Below are 19,225 nucleotides of genomic sequence, written 5' to 3'. Positions count from 1 at the left end.
AAGTAAGATAATATATGACTCTTTTTGCACTGCTTGCTCATGATCCCAGCCAATTACTTGAGTTTTGAACTCTTTGTTAAGGTAAGAGTCTGCTTCCAATGTGGAGAATGCACTGTCCCAAGCTTCAGGGGTTTGTATAGCTGTTTTCAGAGATACTTGTAGAGACCTGTAAATTTTCAGTTCTTGCAAGGTGGTATGATAAGGGGCGAGGTGTCTACTCCTTTCCTGGCCTGTGCTCTGGAGTATTAGTGACCGCAAGCACTCTTTTCTGTCCTGGAACTGTGAGGAAGGTTTGCTCTGTACAGGCACTATGAGCTCTACCATGCCAGTGCTCCTTCTTACCCCAGGACTGCCGCCCAGAACTGTGACCCAGATGCAAGCATGGGCAAAGCAAGAGATTCCTGACTCAATACTGGCAAAGAGATCCCTGCAATCCCCGTCTGATCAGCCACTGGATTCCCCTTAGTCTGTGGGCTGGAAGATCAGGATGCAGGGCCCCCCCTACCCTACCCCTGCACTCTGCCCTCTAGAACTGGCTCTGAGACCTAGCTCCTCTCTCACCGCAGAAACAAACTTTTCCCACAGACCTTCTAAGTTGTCTTTGGGGTTCTGGGGTTGAGAAGTCTGGAAACCACCACAGCTGCCCACAATTTAGTCCTCTGAGACCTACTCCAGGTTCGCTGCAGCCTGTACCCCCCTGCCACACTGTGTTCCTCTCCCTGCCTGTCATGATATACCTTTCCGATCAATCATCCAGATTGTCTTGGGCTGGAAATTTGCTTCACTCTGTCTTTTTGTGGGTTCTGCTGCTTTAGAATTTGTTTAGAGCCATTTTTTATAGGTATTTGGAAGGGTTTGGGGGAGAGCTCAAGCAAGTCACTGCTTTCACTCCACCATCTTGGCTCTGCCTCTGAGAAATAGGAAATTTTGAAGTTGAACATATGGTGATACTTGAGAAGGAACTTTTTCTTTCTGGACCATGACTTAAAATAGAAGAATAACAGAATCCGGTCATTAGATGAGTGGCTTGTACCTATCCTGAGGTATTGCAAACCTGATCAAAAGGGTTTCAAATGGAAAAGGAAGGGAAAGGTACAAAATTGCCTCTGTATAGCTACCAGGTATGTCTGCCAGGGTATGTTAGATATCATAGAATATAGAGAATATAAAAAGAATAGCAGTTTCCAGAGGTTTACAGGAGACAGAATCCAAGAAAGAGCCTACATTAGTAAAACACAACAAATAAAGAAGATAACAAGCAAGATGAATTTTGTTGAAGCTCCCACTCTATCAAAAGCAAAGCAACTAATAATTTTAAGACTTTCCTTCCTTAATGATTCTTACATTCTTCAAAAGATGGAGGAATCAACAATAAGAAATTTGATTCTCCAGCTAATTCTCACCAAGAGAGAAGAACCAATTGCTGGGTTAGAAATAATGGTAACCTTGGTAGGAAGTGCCAACTACAGCTTAATGTTTGTTACAGAGAAGTAGAGGAAGGCTGACCAGAGTATGGCTTGAATTCTAGCTTTCGCGCAAGAATATTTTAAAAGGTTCAGAGGAAAGATAGATAGTATCCCATCGATTAAAATTTCAAAGTCAAAATCATCCCAGGAAGGATAGAAAGCGCCCAAGAATAAAATTCTCTAGGCAATTAATGAGTTAAGTTACATAAAGCACTTTGCAAACCTTAATGCATTATATAAATGATATTTATCACTATAATTGTTAGTATTTTAAATTAGGGAAGCTTGTCCCTCACAACATCTATGTGTGTATACATATACAAATAGAGAGAAATATACATACGTATGTGGGGGGATATATGACGGTGAGCGTGGGTATATGCAGGAATGGTCCCACACAAGATGAAAATAGAGTCCTCTAGGTTTAGTGTTTGTTTGGCATGTCTTTCTCATTCTTATTAATGTAAATAGGAAGCCAACAAAATTTTCAGGTTGAAAAACTGGGTAGTCTCAGACCCAATGAGCTTTTGGCAGCTTGTTGGACAGGTAGCCTCTAAGAAACTAATTGGACACAATTTAGCAGACAATAAGTGGGGAGCTGCAAATAATTTCTAACCCTGTCAGAATCCTTGTCTTTGACAAAGGAAACTTACGTTAAAAAACATGATACTTTCTTTTTAATCCAAGAATTATGGGAAAAGTTTGTCAAAATTCAGTGACTAACCAGGAAAACAATTCACATGATGACCTAATTATAATGAGGGGAAACAACTGTGAAAGACCTCAGAACACTGATGAAAGGAATAAGGAATCATGATTTCAAAAGACTAATGATGAGAAAGTTTTCTTACATCTTTTGTCAAAGAAGTGAGAGATTAGAAATACAGAGCAAGACACATTCTCAAACATCTCAAATATGTTTGTTTTGTTTATCTATCTAGATTTACTATAACTAGAGCTTCTGCTCTAATGAGTGGCAAATAGCTGTGCAGTAATATAAATGTAAAAACATAAAGCATTTTTAAAAGCACAAAGATGGAAAAAAAGGGACTACGCAGAAGGAGAAAAAAGAAAAATAAATTTAGCCACAGCATTACCATCTTCCCTGATGCCAATCAATTTTTCTAACAAATTAACTTGGAGGTATTATTTTTTCCACAAATTACTTTAAAATATATTAAAACTCACTTGAAAAAATTTTATCCAGGTTAAAGAAAAATCTACTGGGTTTTTAATTGTGGAAATATTAATTTTTATAGCCGATTTATATAATTTATGTAATTATATAATAATCATTTGACACAGGAAGCCTTTGGAAACATCATTTCTCAAAATTTGCCCTCCACAGGATAAATTTCTTTCAAAAATCAGTTATTTTTATTCACTGTTCTTAATCTTGAAGAGATATGTATGCCTTTTTTTAAGCATGTGTAGGAGAGGAGGTCTCAAAAATATCTGCTAAATAGCATGGTATGGGATTTTCATGAAAGAAAAGATCAGCAAGTTTGAAACACTGCATGTCTTCTTACAAATAAAAATAATGTGTAATTCAGCTTTAAATTCGACAGCTCAAGCACTTTGTCAGAAGTTAACTAGTGTATCTTCAACTGGAACAAAAAGATTTTCATGGTTATGCCCTATCTTGTTACATGGACAAACTGCTGCTTCTTACTCTACAAAAAGCTAGAATGAGTTAGTAAATGTGATCATATTACTCCTTAATAATCCTTGCACAAGTCTTGTGGTAAAGGGGAGACATGGAAATGACAATTGTTTGATAGCAATTATTGTCCGTTTTTTTTTTTCAGGGCTGCAAACAAAGGTGAATTTCAATGCCAAAAAATACTCCCTCCCACTGATCACTGAACCCAGGCAGTAGAACTTATTCACCCACCTGAATGAACAGTTGGCCAAAAGTTGTCAGGCACCTCAGGAAAGTATCTTGGGGTAGATTTGGATTTCTTCGACATCTTTGGCAAGCATTCATTTAGAACTTCTTTGGCCTCTCCACCATGCTCCTGACGTATCTCCAAAGCTTAGCCCAATGTTGGCCATATAGGAGGAGCTTAATAAATATTTGTTGATAATTAACTATAATTGATTATGCTTATACCAGCACTAGGGGGAAGGTGTGGAATTTCCCCAGGCACCTGTGCAACCAGGATTGGTGCCTAGATAGTGTTTACAACAGTACTAGAAGCCAAAACCTACAGAACAAGAGAAGTGGCTGGAAGCTATTAGCATTTCTAAGCCACTGAGTTGGAAAGTGCAATAACAGAAGGGAGGAGTGTTTGAGCTGCTTTTGAGACATGCCCCATGATTGGATCTTATGGTGTTCTCTTCTTCCAATTGGTTGCACCACAGTTTAGAGACAGCTGTCTCAGATAAAGAGATAGTAAGAAATGTAAGTAAGGAAATAGGGCACCTGGGGCGGGGGCCGTTGGAAGGTAGGCAGAGCAGTGGATAGAGAATCAGACCTGGACTCAGGAAGACCTGAGCTCAAATTTGACCTCAGATACTTACTAGCTGTGTGACTCTAGGTAAGTTCCTAATGCTGTTTTGCCTCAGTTCCTCATCTGTAAAATGAGCTGGTTCAGAAAATGGCAAACCACCTCCAGTATCTTTGCCAAGAACACCCAAAATGGGTCACAAAGAGTGAGACACAACTGAACAAAACAAAGGGCACCTGGATGTCCTTAAGAACGTAGCCAACTGGCTCAGATAAATTACATCTTCAGGTACCAAAAGAATTTGTCAAATGCGATTGCTGCATCAGTAGTATTTGAAAGATTAGGAGGCTGAGGGATACCATTGCACTAGAAAAAGTAAAATGTTTTCCAGATTTTTTTTAAGAAAAAAAGAATAGTTCATAAAAAAGAGGATTCTATGTGAAAATACCATGTACAACTTGTACATGTTTTTTTTTAATAAATCACAACATTTGTGGTCCTCTTTCCCGGTCTGCAAAATAAGTTTGTGGTGATAGATGACTTTTCAGCCTTCCAGCTCTAGGTCCCAAGTGAAAGTATTTATGGCCACACCCTGATCCTTAAAAGATCTACCAGGCTAGGCTATGATGCCCAAGGCTCCATAAAATGCTGTCCTTATCTTGTGCATTTCCAGGACTAAAACCGTCCTTGTGGATCTAGCCAAGAAAATCAAGTAGCAGTCATCATCCCAATTCCCAATAATTCAGAGACCTTGAAAACTCTGAATTCCTTAGGGTTTCAAGTCCCATTGCCTGACATTCTTTGCCAAGGAATAAAAATGAGTATAATTTAAAAAAATAGACAATATTTGGGAGTACATCTTTGTGAGGTTTTTTTGTGTGTTTTTTTAATTTGTTTTGTTTTGTTTGTGTGTTTTTGCCATTGGTATCCTCTCATCTAGTTCCCTTTTGTGAAGCTAGTTTCAATTTCCCTCCTCTGTGGATGTATTTCTGTTGAATACAGTCCTTATACTTATTAGTGCAAATTGCCTGAAAATGAAAAGTCCAACCACGAAATTAATGTCATTGGAAATCTTGTGTGAATTAAAGAACTTAATGTCATCAGTTTATGATTTTTGCTTTTAGACTCCCTGAGAAATTCCAATGGGGCTTTCACCCATTGTATCATGACATACATTTAAATTTTTGCAGATGGAGAAGTGGGCTCCTGGGCATTGTCTATGAAACCAGATACAACATCATTCTGAAACCAGGTACTAATTTCACTAAGCAAAATGACTCCCCACTGAGAGAGATTTTTCCCCCACAGTTATCTGAAAATGGTGCTTTCAAAACAACAGTGTAAACAACTTGTAATTATATCTGTAAGTTAAGCAAGGCTATGGAATCTAAGTACCTAACATGCTGAAATGGTAATTAGTGATAGGCACTAAGTATGAAAATGTGTCTACATTTCTACTATTCTGCTCCAGACCCCTTTTCAATTTACCTGGGACTAATCATTTTTCAACTTAATTCTGTGAATACTTAACACATCTCCCTTAACCATTAAGATATTGTTATGGCACCTCATCAGTGTGGATTCAATTGTATCATAAATTATATGACTGTGTGCAGTAGGTATTTCCAATTTTTTTCAAGTCATTTTTCATGATCTTAGGGCATAAATAACTTCAAGAGATGAATAATACATCAAATGAAGCTGAGCTCAGTAGCACTAATCCACTTTTATATAAAAATCAATCAGTTCATTTTGGCATGCAACCTAATTTATTGCCTGTTGACAATGACATTTGCTTATTTGACATCCTTTTAAAAAATTCCTAAAATGTGATTATCTCTTTAGCCCCCTGAAATTTATACTTCAGGACCACAGTATACAAATCAAACCAAAGTAAATTTGTCAAGTAAAGTCAGAATAACAATTATTTTAAATCGTACACATAATCCATCTCTAGATGGCAATTAACAATTTCACCCAAAGTAATTCCTTCCCAACCTATTATGATCATTCAATCACACAGGGAACTGATGTAAACAAACAATTCTGCCATCAAGTGAAATAGTTTTTCTAGAAGGGATGACTTCCTATTGATCTTTCTTCAAAATGTCTCCGATGGACATATCTTCCTTTTTATTTCCTCTTCTGCTGCCCACTACCACTAACCACTACCCACCCCTCACAACTCTCACATTGCTTCCAAACCAGATTTTGGACAGTAAATGAGAGGGTTCTGCTACATTCTATTGATTGGGGCTACAAATGCATGTTTGTTGACACTAGTCAGTCATTGGTTTTCCTCATATGTCCCAGGCCCCAAAACAAGGGCCGCATGGGACTGAGATTTGAACCTATAACACAAGATGAAAGGCAAGCATCTAAGGGTGTGACATATAAAAAGTTTGAGACATAATTTCCAGGTAATTAATCATTTTATGAATCATGCTAGCAATAATTAATTAAAGGGTCAGTGGCACTCTCAAATGCCAAAAATCCCCTCATGGAACCCACTCAATGCTTAGATGCCCTTGGAAGAGTAGGTGTTCCTGAGGATGGCAATCAACTCTGATTGGTTAACAACTAATGAGAAGAATGACTTTTTTCTTTTAGAGGTGGACTTATTCTAACGAGAGGCTGGGGGGACTTTACCAGTGTTGGTCAAAGAGACTTACCTATACCCATATCACCCCATCTAGGGTAATCCAGGTAAAAGAGAGAAGCCACTTTTTCCCAGATCTGTCTGACTAAAACACAATGGGGCCAAAATCAATTCACCTAAACTAAAATTTATTTACCTTTTGAACAGATCTGAGTTTTCTCTCTCATTATCAGCCCTGCACTTCAAAGGCCTCCTGAATAACCTACAGGGGCTGATTTCTGAATGATGAAGTAGAAAAAGGGAAAAAACTTAGTCTTAATTCAGTAATTGATTATTAATATGAGAGAAATAATTATTTTTCTCAAATGACTTGTGCCTGTGGCTATCAACCTGAGACAACATAACCTTGGACCAACTTGATTTTTCTGCCTCAAGTCTCTTCTCTTGCTGATTATGTCACTGCCAAAGCATCTAAGTGTCTTTGTGATTAACGTGCCAGACTTTAAACCAGGAAGACCCACATTTAAATCTTGCCTCAGATACTTTGGGCAAGACAGAACTTCCATAACTGTCAGTTTCTTTGTCTGTAAAATAGGGACAATTATTGCTTCTACCTCAAGGATTATTACAAGGATCAAATGAAATAATATGTGTAAAGTGCTTTGCAAACCTTAAAATAATCAAGATGTTAATTATATTAACTCTACCATGGCTACCATGCCTCAACCAAATCATTTTGATAAAAAGACTTGATCAAAAAACATTTTTTGATGTTCCACTGCTTATAGAATCAAGGTCAAATTTTATAATCTAGCATTCAGGCCACTATTCACACCCTTCCTATAAGCTTACTTCTCCTGTCTTCTCTCTCATTGTTTCCCCACCCTCCTATGATTATACTCCTTACTTACGCTCTTCTCTCCATACATAGAATGGCTTCTCCCACCTTCTCTGCATATAGAATATCTCAGGGTTTCTGAAGGCCAGTTTACTTTTTACCTTCGATGAGATCTCTGTCACTTTGGCAGAAAATGGTTTCTGCTCCACCACCCCCCAAAAAAAATCCCTTAGTACCCATTCCTATACCAATTGCTTTGCAACTTACTTATGCCTTGTCATTTGTACATAGCATATCCCCATTAAGAACAAGTTCCTTGATGGAGGAAACAACCTCATAGTCCTTTCTTTCTATCTTTCCCCCATGTACCTAGCATAGGCTTGTGAAACATATTTAGCTGAGGATGTTTTCTTCTCAGTGACTCCTCTCCTAGCAATCTACTTAATCAACATATACATCAATGACTTTGTCTTTCATTTCCCGATCATAGGATCAAGGGACCACAGAGGCCAACCAATCCAACCACTCATTTTACAGAGCAGGGAATCAAGCCCCAGAGGAGTTATTGCAATCCCAAGGCTGCATAGTTAGGAACAGAAGATATGGGGCTTGAGTCATGATGTGCACATCTGTTTATATCCTGCATCTCACTCACTCCCTTTGCCAGCAATAATAATAATAGTAATAATAGCTAGCATTTGTTTAGCATCTACTTTATGCCAGGCACTGTACATCCCCAAATTTACAACTATTATTTGATCTTCACCACAACCCTGGGAGGAAGGTGCTATAATTATTTCCATTTTACAGTTGGGGACACTGAGGCAAACAGAAGTTAAATGAATTGCCTACAGAAATATGGCTAGTAAATATCTGAGGTGAGATCTGAACTCAGGCCTTCCTGATTAGAGGCCCAGAACTCTATCCACTACACTACCTAGTTGCCCTCAGCAGAATGTAACCTTCTTAAGGTCAGGGACTATTTTTCATTTTCTCTTTGTATCCTCAGTGCCTAGCACAGTGCCTTGCAGATGATAATAAATATTTGTTGGATTGGATAAGTATATTTCCTTTGATGCCCTGGCTGTGTGCTAATTAACATTAGCCCAGCTGGCTTAGCCTATTATGTGCATCATTCAGTAATAAGCTCTCCTCCTTTAGCTATAACGCTGATGTAACTACTTTGTGTGTTCATTTGTGCCTGTCAGCTTGACTTTGCTTTCAAAACCACATTCCAAAACTTTTGGCTGATTAGAATGGTATTGGATTTATTGCAACAGTGGCTGATTTATTTTTGCAGTGTTTCATGGCTAGATCATTTAGTAGGAACATATTTTGGCTTATGGTAAGAAAATAAGCATGTATATTACACTTTCATTGAAAAATATAAAAATTTCCATTTTCAGCTTAGAAATGCAAACTGTCTGGTTATCAGAAATTCTTGGTACTAGTGATTTCCTTATCATGTTTTAGATAAATAAACATATTCTCATAAATGCACTCTCATAAATAACATGATTGCAACATTGCTCTCACTAAGGTGCTCTTGAAGGGTGTTCACAGGTTGAATCTGACCTTTACACTGGGTCTAACATAGAATAGGAAGCCTGGAAAGAAGGCTCTTCCTGCTTTTTTTGTACTTCTATGCATTTGTAAGGCATTAGATGAAACATTTCATTTAAAACTTCCTGTTGGAATGAACACATTGCTATGTCACACCCCCAAATAGTCCCTCCTGCCAGAAATACAAAACATTAAAGATTTCAAGAGAGACAGTATGGAAGAGTAGCTAGTCAGCCCTGAGGTCAAGACCTCCCTTGCGGGGTAGCTAGGCGGTCCAGTAGAGAGAGCTCCAGCCTTGGAGTCAGGAGGACCTGAGTTCAAATGTGACCTCAGATACTTCACACTTATTAGCTCTGTGACCCTGGGCAAGTCACTTAACTCCAATTGCCTCACCAAAAAGTGGAAAAAAAAAGAGACCTGCCTTGAGCTGAGGACCACCTCTAAATGCCCACAGTAACCCTGTACCACATAAATTGCAGAGTATTTGCATTAGAAGAATTTCCTGGCTGAAAGTTCCTTGTACATAAATCTCTTCATTTAAAAAAAAAAATTTTATTTGTTAAAAATTTCCCAATTACATGTAAAAGATTTTACAATATTTTTTAAAATTTCGAGTTCCAAATTATTTTCTTCCTCTCTTCCTTCAGAAGGCAACCAATTTTATTTGATTATATATGTGAGATCATGCAAAACATATGTCCATATTAGCCATGTTGCAAAAGGAAACACAAACAAAATAAAAGAATAATAATAAATAAATAATATGTTCCAATCTGTAATCACAATTCATTAGTTTTTTCTCTCTGGAGGTGGATAGCATTTTTCACCATGGGTCCTTTGCAGGTGTCTTAGATCATTGTCTCAATCATAATAGCTAAGTCTTTGACAGTTAATCATCTTTACACCATTGCTATTGCTGTATGTGACATTCTCCTGGTTCTGTTTACTTCATTGTGTATCAGTTCATATAAGTCTTTCCAGGTTTTTCTGAAATTACCCCACTCACCATTTCTTATAACCACAATTGTATTTGGTTTTGGGGTTTTTTTTGTTTGTTTGTTTGTTTTTGCTTTTAGGCAATTGGGGTTAAGTGACTTGCCCAGCATCACACAGCTAGTAAGTGTCAAGTGTTTGGTCTGAGGCTGGAATTGAACTCAGGTCCTCCTGACTTCAGGGCTAATGCTCTATCCACTGCACCACCTAGCTGCCTGCCTTTTTTTTTTTTTTGCTTTTAGGCAATTGGGGTTAAGTGACTTGAACACAATTGTATACAATCATATACCACAGCTTGTTCATCCATCTCCCAATTGATGGGCATCCCTTCAATTTCCAAGTTTTTGACACATACACAAAAAAAGATAATATAAATATTTTTGTAGAAACAAGTCCTTTTCTCTTTTCTTTGATCTCTTTGGGATACAGACCTAGTAGCTGTATTGCTGCGTCAAAAGGTATGCACAGTTTTATAACCTTTTGGGCCTAGTTCCAAATTATTCTCTAGAATGGTTGGACTAGCTCACAACTCTACCAACGGTGTATGTGTCCCAATTTTTTCACGTCACATTTGTTATTTTCCTTTTCTGTCATGTTGGTAAATCTGACAGGTGTGAGGTCATAGCCTCTGATCCAACATTCTATTTCTTAGCCAGTACCAAATTGTTATTACCACTTTGTAATATGGTTTGAGATCTGAAACTGCTAGGCCACTGTTCCACCCCTAGAAGTCATCCTCTCTTAATTTTTTTAAATGAAAAATAAAAGACTACAAACACTGAGTTGCATATTTTTTACTTTTACTAATGGATGCTGTTTATTCAACAATCATTAAATGAGACCATAAACTAAATACTAAGCATCCAAAGACAAAAATGAAGTAGTCCTGCCCTCAATGAGCTTACATACTACTGAGAATATAAGGCTATCAGAAGTTATTTCTTCCTATGGCCTCATAGTATGCCGTGAAGTCTTCCTTCTCAGTCTTAACCCAATTTTTGCATTAGTGACAACTGCCAGGCTTACTAACTACTCTTCTCTCTTTTTTTGCCTTTTATATATATGAGAACCAATTCATACAGCTATGACAATTCCTGGATTCTATTCCCACAAAATTGGCTGTGACATATGATCTCTTCCCACTTAGTGGACTCTATTTTCTGTAGGCCTGGATGCTAGAAGTCTCCTAATACCTTCAAATCTGAGTGTAATTTAAATCCACTAATATAATCTCAACATTAACTACTGTCTGGGTATCAGGTTTGACCCCGGCTCTTGCTTCTAAATTTCCCATCACTTCACGCATTTCTGTTTGGTGACTTTGGCAAGGGTAGCATCAATTCTCTTGAAAATAAAGTACAGATCCTGTGAGGAACAAATAATTTTTGGTGAGCTTTCAAAGTTACTAAAACTACCAATGTGGCTACTGCCTGCAGAGCTACTGCTTAGAGATTGGAGGGCTGCCTTAGGGCCATCCTCATCCGCTGGCCAGCTGGAGTTCAGTTGAAACAGATCTGGTCCCATCTCTGATTGCCTCAGGCAACACTAGCACCAACATGGGTGTGTGTATTCACTGCTGTTACTGTAATGAAACCTTGCTTCAAACTGTGTTTCTGTAAATTGCTCCTTCTCTAGATCCTTTCCCCATCCAAGAGCTTTTCTACTTAGCTCACTTTTCAGTTTTAAAATAATAAATCCACCTTTACTGTTTTTAAGCTCATTTTTGTGAAATTAATACATTTCCCCCATTTTATTATTTGAAGGCCTAAGTTTGCATCTCATCTGATTTTTTTCCATTTATATAAGTCTTCATAACAGATTAGTCTAAAATTAAGAAGGTTTCACAATCTAATAAACTCTTTAAGGAAAGTAACTTTGACTAGAGGTGCAAGTTCTCTTTTTGAAACATGTTATATCAATCAATAAGCATTAATTTGTTATTATTGTTCAGTTATTTTTCAGAAATATCCAATTCTTTGTGACCCCATTGGGGTTTTCTTGGCAAAGATACTGGAGTGGTTTGCGATTTCCTTCTTTAGCTCATTTTACAGATGAGAAAACTGAAGTAAACAGGGTTAAGTGACTTGCCCAGGGTCACACAGCTAGTAAATGTCTGAAGTCAGATTTTAACACATGAAAATGAATCTTCTTGACCTCAGGCCCAGCACTCTATTCACTGCACCACCTAGGTGCCCCTAGATAGAAGTGCCCCTCATAAATAAGAGCAAAAACAAAAACAAATAAGCCCACCTGGGGTGAGAGGTAGGGGACTAGTTCTGGGATGCTATAACCCCAGTTTTAGCCTGAGGATATCATAATTGCTTGTATTGTTGCAGTGAGCCAACTAACTTCAAGGCTGCTGCTGACCTAGCCTTCTAGCCCTAAACATAGACCTGGAGAGCCACAGCTAAAACTTTAGGAGTTCCACCCCTCAGCTTTGTTTAAGCCATAGGCATCCCCTTTAACTAATCTCTGGTTCAATGCAGTAGGGTATATTTCACACAGGTGGTGACTGACAGATTGAATCATTCTGATTTCCTGTAATATGCTTAGTAACTTATAGCTTCCCATCATGTCATTCACAAATCATCTCTGTAGACAGGCTCCACGTTGCAGGATTGGCACCTGCTTCCATAGTGCATGACAAGAGTAGTGTCTCCAAGTGACTTTATGACAAATAACTCACCCTCAAGATAATTTGGACTCTGGCTAGAGCCCATCATGCCTCCTCTTGAATAATGTTTCATTCTCTCTACCTAGGAGAATCAATGGGAAAAGAGAAAAAAAAATCCTCAAAGGACATCTGATCCCTTGAGATTCCCCACTTTCATCCTACTTTTTTTTTTTCCACAGAGCTTACTCTCCATTCTATTCACAGCCATATAACATGATTTGCTAGAATGTGTACACTGGGGCTTATTACTGTCCTTCAACTCCTTTGGCAGGGATTTAAAGCTCTAAACAGTTTCTTCCAGCATTTCTCTTTCCCCCTTTTTATACTTCTATAGGGTCATAGAATTTAAGATTGAGGAAGGACTTAGAGATCATAGCCTCCAACCCCCTCATTTTTAAAATGGATCTCCTTGTCATAAAAGTCTGACTTAATATTGCATGATTTGATTGAGCTCATATACCTACTTGGTGGCAAAGCTTGGAGCTGACACAAAGGACTTTGATACATATTTGCTGTTATTTTGCCAACATTGACTTAGATACTAAGTATTAGAGAAAGATGAAACATGATGCAGAAGGAAAAATTACTGTATTTAGTAAAGGACTGGGTTCCTATGGCAGCTCAACTGCCTTTGGGATTTGGGACAAGTCATTAGTATCTCTGGATTACAGTTTCTTCATGTGTAAAATGAAGAGTTAAAATAATCGATCAGAGTTCTCAGATCAGAGGTCCCTTCCAGAGGATGGATGTCAACATGAAAATCCTGGTCTCTCAATGCTTCATTCATTTCTCTCTCCACTGCACCAACGATCTTCTACCTCTTCATCCCCAGTCCCTCACTCTTTCTCTAGGGTTTACTTCCAAGTCAGGATGAGCAGCCCCTCTAATCTCAAGTTTCTTTTTTAATGGAATTCTAGATCTACCCCTTTCTCCCAGATTCAAATTAACTACTTTACTCACAGCTACCTGAACACCCAAAATAGTCAAGTTTCCCAGGAATTCTGTCTATTGGAGCCTCCCAACTAATCTTTTCCTTTGTTTTGAGCTTACAATTGTTGAACTAAGCTTCTGTTGTAGGCACTACTCATTCTGGTTGGGCCTTGAAAACTAAGGAGCTAACTCCCCAACACGACTCAATTATGGAAACCCAGAACTAAGACAGGCCAAATGCCATCTGGCCTACTTTTTTTTGGTGACTTGTACAGTAATAAGAAATGAATGTAGCTTTTAGGAATTTGTGGACTTTCTATTTCTCATGACATAATATTTTATTGACTTGCTTGCCTCCCTGTGGACAGGGACCTGTAGAAGCTCATTTGTCTTTCCTTGCTGAGCGTACATTTGTGGTATAATGGGGACTAGTGAATGTGCAGATCACCTCAAAGAGTATCTCCACATAGAAGAGGCTTAAAGATCTGCTCCAGGAGAGTTCTGATTATTTATAATAGAAATGCCTTATAGAATCATTGGAACAGACATAGAATATTTAACAGGTTCCAGTCAGCAAATCATGTGGTGAATAGGAGGCACTTTGATTGGCAGCAGAGGTTTTCAAAAGCACTAGTGACCACAGTTTCAACTAATTTCTTATTTGCCTAGTCTCTCTTGGGTTGACATCTTTGCTGACAGCAAAAAGTAAGAGACAATGTTAAGAGGATAGAACTTGGGCCTTTTCCCCTCTGAGGGGGAATCTTGGTCCCATGAAAAATGGGCCTTGGTTACTATTCAGTGACCAAGATCAATCTGGAGGTTCTGGCCTTGTATTTCAAAAGGTCAAGAGAGTAAGAACCTTTGTATCCCAGTGTCCTAACATACAATTTTTCAGCTAATTCAGCATTAAAGCTCAGAAGAGCAAGGAACCATAAGGTTTGACTTTCAGGACCCACTCCAATGGTAATCAAGATGAGGATTCACTTGGCCTTCATACAACATCTGGACACGAACTTGGTGGGACCAATATTATGTAGCAAGTTAACAGACCAAAGTGAACTAGAGGAAAATGTGCACCCTTGTTGTTATGAGAAAGGTTTGTATTTGTACTCTGGCTATATCTTCAAAGCAAGTATCCCTTTGTAAAAGCTAATTCATGTTGTGTTTAAATGGAACTGGAGCACTAGTTACTGGAACTTAAGAGTGGAGGAATACTATTAGTGAGGGGTTTTAGTTAATTGCATTAGAGACATTCAAATCCCTCCAGGTACCCCAAGGGATATGAGGGAGCAAGGTAGCCAGTTGGGCTCTGGGAAAATGGGCCAGATTGAACAAGCTGTGGTATATAAATGTGATGAAATACTACTGATTTAAGGAATTACTAGGGGCATAATTTCAAAAAAAATAGAGAAGGAAGTGATGCAAAGTAAGCAGAACCATAAGACATTATATACCACAACAGCAATATTGTAATGATCATCAACCCTGAGAGATTTTGCTACTCTGATTAATTCAATGATGCAAGACAATTCCAAAGTATGCATGACAGAAAATGCTATCTACCTCCAGAGAGAGAATTGATGAACTCTGATGGCAGATCAAAACATACTTTTTTCATTTATTTTTCTTGATTTCTTTTTACAACCTGGCTAATATGGAAATAAGTTTTGCATGACTTCACATTTATAATTGATATATTGCTAGCCTTCTCAATGGGTAGAGGAGGGATGGGAGTGAAGGAGAGAATTTGGAACTTAAAATCCCTAAAGTGAATGTTAAAAATAAAGAAAAAGAAAAAGGAAATGATCAAAAGCATACTTGCTATCTTTGTATTTAGTAAGAGAGCTGTTTCTTTCTGTCTCTGTCACTGTCTCTCTCCCTCTGTCACTTTCTCTATATCTGCCTTTGTCTTTGTTTCTCTGTCCTTTTCTAAATCTTTAACAGAATCCCCTCAAACCTTGCATTTAAGGCTGAAACCTTACCTTAAACAATTGCTCCTATAGATGTCTCTATATTTGGAGAATCATAGTTTTCATATTCTATTCCATCCCTACTTTCTGATGCTTTTCTAGTGTGCTGATTACCTCATCCCTTCCTGTTTGAATAGTTTGTATTGCACACAATCTCACTTCCAAACCTATAATGTCTTTCACAATTTCCCAACTCCTTCACAAATCTGTTCTGCTCCACTCCCTTCCCATTTCTGTCCTTCCCTTTCCCCCTTCAAGCCAACATCAATGCATCTGGATGGAAAAGAACTCACATCTTCCAGGTAAATTCAAATATTAAACCCTCTTTAACAACTATACTTGTCATCTTAGTTTTCTTAGTTTTTCCCTAAGAACATTAGAATCTTAAAACCTAAAACTGTATTTTATCACATCCATACCAAAAGCCTATCATTCCTGATTGGTTCTTGACAACTTGAGAGGGGCAATCTCTGAATCAGACAATTCTAGACTCTCCTCTGACTTTTTGACCCTCGGTAAATCATTTAATTTCAGTGTCCCAGGTAATCCTTTTAGCCTGGAAACTACAGAACAGTTACCAAAGGAAGTCCTCACCAATGAAATCAGAATTTGTTGTTCAGTCATTTTTGAGTTATATTCAACTCTTTGTGACTCCCACTTGGGATTTTCTTGGTCAAGATATTGGAATGGTTTGCCATTTCCTTCTCTCTAGCCCATTTTGCACATGAAGAATTGAGGCAAACAGGGTTAAGTGATGTGCCCAGGGTCACACAGCTGGTAAGTCTCTAAGTCTGGGTTTGAACTCATAAAGATGAGTTCCTGACTCCAGGTCCAGCACTCTATCCACTGTGCTTCCAAGCTGTCCCACGAAATCAAAGGTCTCCCAACAAAAAATAATTAGGTGACAGATTTTTTCCCCTATACTTCTCTGTAAGAATAAGAAATCTTATAAATAAAAGACTTTTAAAAATGTATTATCAATGTAAGTGGCCTTAAATTAACATTGACTATATTATATTAAATCCTACATATTTTGCCATAAATTATTTTTTTGTATTTCATTGTACAATACATGCCAAAATACCAGCTAACTTCCTTTAAAATTTTGATAGGAAGCCTTTCCCTCAAAAAATATTTCTCAAAGACTCTAACCAAAATATAATTATCCAGCCATCCCTGTTCCTCCAACCTTATCTTGCCTTCATTTTAAACCTAATGCATTTTGAAGGAGAGATTTCCCCCCTCCCCTCATACCCAACTGCCTACCATTGTTTACGTGAATTGTCTCACAGGAGATGCTAACTACCTTGTCTTTTTACTCCTATTGCTGATAAGAGATTTACACAGAAACCACCATTCTCATAAGCTTTTGACCTCAATCATTTTGGTTAACAATTGTAAGTAGCAGGCATTCACTTTTTTTTGGTTTGCCAATCATATGTATAATTTAAAAAATAATAAATAATCTGTGACAGAATTATAGAGTCTCAGTACCTTCTATTTATATTTGAAATGCCCATTGAAACATTAATTCATACCCAGTGCTTGAAACAAAAATCAGCAAATCATCTTCCACAAAGCAAACACATATGTCACGTGAAGCTGTATTTCGGGCACAACTTTTAGCACCACTTATATTTACCACATTGTCTCTGATTTTGAATAGGTACAATATAGAAATTTCTTTGAAATTTACTGCAAAAGTTCTTTACTGAAATTGTCTTTAAGGAAGCAGAGCTAAATATTTTTTTAAATAAATACTTTCCATGATTTTTAAGCTGATTTCTGTATAAACTAAACAACAAATTGGTTTAATATACTAATGAGTAACATATTTATTTTATTAAAATGTTTAATAAAACATAACATGAATCTTTAGTTATTTGTAATAACTTTAGGTCGTTCAAGCTTAACAGTGAACTTTTAAAATTAAATCAATATGAACCAACAAACAGCATCACAATTGAGTAAAAAAAAAAATGGCCACATTACAAAAATAATTTCCCCATATACCTTTATCCCCAGAAACACTGGGGTAGTTAAAACAAAAAAGGGAAAATCAGTATAAAGAATGCCTCTCAGGCACTGTTAGAGGCTTTATGTGTATAAGCAAGACATTATTTTCAGAGTAAACATTGTATAATAATATACTATTCTCTCCATGCAAATTACAAATCACATGGCACTTCAGGTTTATATTCCACTCAAGAGAGAATCAATTGCCTGCATCTGGCGAATTCTGCCCAGCTACCACCTCTAGTTTTCCTATGTTCCTTTTAAAAAAATTCTATCAGTATCAAAGTGGGTATATAGCATTTGAGGCTGCTCCTCCCAAGAGAATGGACCTCTGTCCAGGCCCTTGACTTCTATGCACCTTGGGAAAGACCCCAAAAAGATCTGAACAAAACACAGAAGAATCATTAGAATGGCATATAAGGATCATTAAGTTGGAGAAAAGCAGGGGCCTCACCTGCTATTAAAGAGAACTTAATCTATGCTTAGGTTCATCCTTTTACTGGAGATCAGTAGACACCCACAGAGAAGAAGCATAAAATTTCCTTTCAAATAACCATTACTTAATACAACATGCTAATTCAATATGTTGATATCATATTAGACTAATCAGCTTTTCAATATTTAAAGTCTTTAAGCCATTAAAGCATCAATTTTCATAGTAATTCAATGCACAAAATCATAAAAACAAAAAATAATCCATCTATTCACACAATGACCTTGTCTACATAGTTCAATTAAATGAACAATTGATTGGGTCTTTCAAGCTTTTATGTTAGATAATTGCCAGACCATTAATGGATTACACAAAGGGGCCCATTCAGTCATTAAAATGGTCATTTCATAAGCTAGTTGTTTGGGTTTTTTTTAACAATCCAATCAAATTAAAAATGAGGTTATCAAATTATTCTGTGGTGGCCAACTTATAGAGTTAGTTAACTCTGGTGGTGACATAAGCCAGATCTATAATTCACGGAAATGATATGATTACAGAAAATATGGCTGTGAGTCTAAGACTCTATCTAGGTAGACACACTTTGAAAAGTTGGGAAAGGCAGTCCCAGTTCCTCCATCAATTCATTGTGTGATATAAGAGAAAAGTAATTTTCTGTGGGCCTAAGTTTTCTCATAAAAAAAAATGAAGAGTTCTGACTAGATGCTCTAGAAAGTCCCTTCTATCACTTACATTCTTTATATTTTTAGAATAGTTATAAAAATAATGGTTTGCAATTAGCTTTCAGTGAGCTGGCTTGGAGACTTTCTTTGAGGAACAGAAAAATACCTTAACAACATAGGCATAACATATTTATATTATTTTGCTAGGTTTCCATTCTGTGAGTTGAAAGATACCACCACACTTTAGTTTTTTGGTATGTGGGATGTAAAGAGAAGGAATAAAGTCCTTATTTATTATATGAGTGAGACAGAAGATATGTTTTCCAGACACTCCACATACCATTTCATCTATTTATAATCTTACTAAATCCATGAGAACAAGTTTGCCTAAAATACATAGCCTCATATTTATTTTTACATAATTATGGATAACAATAATGATAAAATTTTGAAGACATGTACTGGATTTTATTCATTTAGAAGTAAAAAGAAGTTGAGCTATTTCCCTGAGTGTTCTTTTGTACCTGTTGTGGAACTACAACATGGAAAGTTTGTATTCAATGATCAGTCCAAAAGAATTTATTTTAAAGTTTTCCTTCTGCACACAAGAAAA

Source organism: Phascolarctos cinereus, unplaced genomic scaffold (genome assembly GCF_003287225.1).
Source record: "Phascolarctos cinereus isolate Bilbo 61053 unplaced genomic scaffold, phaCin_HiC Scaffold_4;HRSCAF=312, whole genome shotgun sequence".
Taxonomy (NCBI): domain Eukaryota; kingdom Metazoa; phylum Chordata; class Mammalia; order Diprotodontia; family Phascolarctidae; genus Phascolarctos; species Phascolarctos cinereus.
Note: the sequence above shows the minus strand (reverse complement) of the source record.